Source organism: Euphorbia lathyris, chromosome 3, assembly GCF_963576675.1.
Source record: "Euphorbia lathyris chromosome 3, ddEupLath1.1, whole genome shotgun sequence".
NCBI lineage: Eukaryota > Viridiplantae > Streptophyta > Magnoliopsida > Malpighiales > Euphorbiaceae > Euphorbia > Euphorbia lathyris.
This window is the reverse complement of record NC_088912.1, coordinates 58898083-58902493: the sequence shown is the minus strand read 5'-3', so window position 1 is coordinate 58902493 and position 4411 is coordinate 58898083.

The window sequence follows — 4411 nt, the reverse complement described above, 5'->3', positions numbered from 1 at the left end:
AAAGGAGAGATAGAGAATATCAGAGAGATCCCGTTGAGTTGAAAACCCGAAAAGGGCGGCTCAAGCAAAAATTAGGGAAGAAACGAATGCGTCAATCTTTGGTTAAAGGCGAGAGCCCCTTGGCACAAGCTCATCAGCACCAAATCCCCATCCTTACAACCCTCGGTTTCAAACTTATCCTTGCCCTCATCCTTACGCACCTGGGGTATGGCCTGAAATATCATTTCTCGATCTTAAGCTACCAAAATCCCCCAACCTATGAAAAGGGAATCCATTCAACCATCTCATCCACACATACATAGTTTGCATACACACATGTCCATACATCCGCATAAAGCAAAATGCATAGGCCACGCTTACACACATTCAAACACTCGCACAATCACCTGCACACACACACATAGGTGGTTACACGCATCCATAGACTAGGCTACATTCACCCATCTATATGCATCACTACACATCTGTGGTCGATTTAGAGACCAGGGTCGCTAGAAAGAGCCATTTTACCTACGGTCGATGACCGATGTTGCTTTTGAGCCATTTTGCCTGCGGTCGATTTAGAGACCCGGGTTGCTTTTGAGCCATTTTACCCGCTGTCGTGGACAAGGGTTGCTATTGAGCCATTTTACCCACGATCGTTGACCAGAGTTGCTATTGAGCCATTTTACCCGCGGTCGTGGACCAGGGCTGCTTTTGAGCCATTTTGCATGCGGTCGATTTAGAGACCAGGGTTGCTTTTGAGACATTTTACCCGCGGTCGTGGATCAGGCTTGCTTTTGAGCCATTTTGCATGCAGTCGATTTAGAGACCAGGGTTGCTTTTGAGCCATTTTACCCGCGGTCGTGGACCAGGGTTGCTATTGAGCCATTTTGCCTGCGGTCGATTTAAAGACCAGGGTTGCTTTTGAGCCATTTTACCCACGGTCGTGGACCAGGGTTGCTATTGAGCCATTTTGCCTGCGGTCAATTTAGAGACCAGGGTTGCTTTTGAGCCATTTTACCCGCGGTAGTGGACCAGGATTGCTTTTGAGCCATTTTTCCTGCGGTCGATTTAGAGACCAGGGTTGCTTTTGAGCCATTTTTACCCGCGGTCGTGGACCAAGGTTGCTTTTGAGCCATTTTGCCTGCGGTCGATTTAGAGACCAGGGTTGCTTTTGAGCCATTTTACCCGCGGTCGTGCACCAGGGTTGCTTTTGAGCCATTTTACCCGCGGTCGTGGACCAGGGTTGCTTTTAAGCCATTTTGCCTGCGGTCGATTTAGAGACCAGGGTTGCTTTTGAGCCATTTTACCCACGGTCGTGGACCAGGGTTGCTATTGAGCCATTTTGCCTGCGGTCGATTTAGAGACCAGGGTTGCTTTTGAGCCATTTTACCCGCGGTCGTGGACCAGGGTTGCTAGAGAGAGCCATTTTACTTGCGGTCGATTTAGAGACCAGGGTTGCTAGAGAGAGCCATTTCACCTACGGTCGATTTAGAGACCAGGGTTGCTAGAGAGAGCCATTTTACCTGCGGTCGATGACCGAAGTTGCTATTGAGCCATCTTACCTACGGTCGATGACCGAGGTTGCTATTGAGCCATCTTACCTACGGTCGATTTAAAGACCAGAGTTGCTAGAAAGAGCCATTTTACCTGCGGTCGATTTAGAGACCAGGGTTGCTAGAGAGAGCCACTTTACCCGCGGTCGATTTAGAGACCAGGGTTGCTAGAAAGAGCCATTTTACATGCGGTCGATTTAGAGACTATTGTCCCCAGAAGGAGCGTCCGCCGGCAGCCAATTCAGAGGCAAGGACGGGACAGCCAAAGTGAAGATTGAAGACAAGGCAGGAGCGTGCGACATCAGGTATTTCTCCTCCCACTCTATATGTGTCTTTTACTTTAATATGTTTCACATTGCATGTGTTGTATTTACGAAAATGGTTTTCGAAAAAGCACACACGTCACTGTCAAAAATAGAAAAGTAGGGGCAACTGTAGACACTGGGGTCGGAGGACCGATGAAGAAAAATTATAAAAAGGGCTCCGAATCAGTCGATTAAAATAAATGATGAGTCAATAAAATAAAAACGTTGTTCAAAGGAACCGTGGAGACCGGTTTGATCGAATTCGGAAATCGAATCGAGATGACGGGCGAATCGGTTCCGCGAATGAAATCTTAAACCGTCTCGCCAAGTTCGGAGTATTTCGTGTCATTTTCTTATTAATTCTATTATTAATAAAATTTCGGGTCAATAAGGGTTTTGTTTTAGAACTCGAAAAATAAAAAGAGAGTTTTGTAAAAAGACCGATTTTATAAAAGTTTTATAAAATCGATTTTGGTAAAAATCAATCATATTTTTTAGTTTTGGTTATTTTAAGTGTTTTTTATTTATTTAGTTATTTATTTTTATTTTATTTTTATACAAATATGGTCCCGTCGGGAGCCGCTATTTTTATCACGGGCCGTTGGACGGCCCGTGACGGGGCGGCCCAGCCCCATGGCACTTGGCTTCGGCCAAGTGCATTTTTGCTGCACTTGGCCGAAGCTAAGTGCAAAATTCATTATAAAAAAAAACAATTAAAAGTAAAAGTAAATGAAATGTTGGCAGCTTACCCTTGGCTCCAAGGCAAGGGTGAGCTGCCAACCTTTGCTTGGAGCCTACCTTGGCTCCAAGCAAAGGTAAATTACATTTTTGGGGCTCCATTTGCCTATAAATAGGATGGAGCTCAAAGCATAAGAGGAAGAAAATTGGACCCGAACCCCTAGAAAGATTCAACGAGATCCGAATTCTCCCAAAAACACAAAAAACCCGACGCAAAACACAATCAATCGACTTGATTTGGCATTCTCATTACCGATTGAGAGGTAATAATCCGAGGAACTAGACCCGTTTAATCTTTATTTCATTTTTTGTTGTTTAGATCTATTTATTTATTTGTTTTTGCACTTTTATTGTTTAGATTTGTTAAATTAATTTTTCATTTTGCACTTGAATAAGTATTTGGTTTTGATTTTGAAATAAAACTTCGTTTCAAATCCCAATACGAACCGTGACCCGATCCAAGGGTAGTTCGGGATCCAAACGTCGTAGATCCGTGGGTTTATAAACGTTTTGAACCATTATTTTCAACAAAACGTTGTTTTAAAATCCTCCGTTACAAACCATGACCCGATTTGGGGTAGTTTGGGGGCTAAAATGATGAAATAGAGTAGATCTAATGTTTTTCATCAAATCTGGAAAATATAGGAGTTGTTCTGTAATTCTTCGGTTTCCGTCACTAAATGCAGTTTACCGACGGATTTTCCGTCGGTAAATCTGCTGGAATTTTAAAAAATGCTCTTTTAAGCCCATTTTCTTAACTTTTGGATATTTGGTCCCTTATATATATATATATATATATATATATATATATAATTATGTAATTATTTTATTAAAATTATTTATGGGTATATAACTAATAATTATTTATTATATATTTACTTATTTTATGTTTGGGTATTATTTATGTTAATTTAACTTTGTAAAAATAAATATATGCACATATGGGTTTTCTTTAAACTCATTTAAGCTATATCTAATTATTATTTTTGTGGATTATGTGCTTGGCCCATTTGGGATAATTAATTAAGTGATGTTTTTGGGTTATCAAGTAGTATTTTCTATTATCCATATTTAATGTACATTTTGGGTGGGTTATTTTCTATATATTTATTATGTAAGAAGAACTATTTTGGGTTAAAGGTTATTTTTCATTTATGAACCTTGTTCATTATCTTTACCTGTTTTTTTTTAATTAGAATAAAAGGTGTACTATATTTAGTATTATTTTCCTTTTTATTAGTACATGTCAAAAGCTATAATGTATATTATGTTTTTACCTCATTTTCAATCTATAGGTATAATTACCATTTTTACCAAAACATATATGTATATGTATATATACATATATTCATTCTTTTCTCTTTGGTATTTTTTGCACATATTTTAGATATATTGGGTTGGTGTGGGTTTTTGGATTTAAATTGTTCATTATTGTAATTATGTTCAAGTGAGGATTAATTTGAGTGAAAAAGGGAAAAATTAAATTACAAAAAAAGATTTCAATTTGGTTATTTAAATTAAGGGTTTTTAGATGTTCCAAAAATGTAAATAAAAGGTTGTTAATTCTTTATCTTTTTTTAAGCCACTTCTTAAAAACATCACGTTTTAAAACCTTAATTCGTTCCAACGACGGATTAAGCGAACCTTGTAATTAAAATCGTTTTCCTTATAAATAATAGAGTTTTGAATCGTTTTCCCAACTAAACGGTTTTGTACAAAAATAAATGGACTTGTATGCTTAATCACGTTTTTGGTTAAAACTTTTTGTTCAACGTTTTCACACGCTCGAGTCGTTCCAACGGCGATTCGAGTGAACATCATGAAAATTAA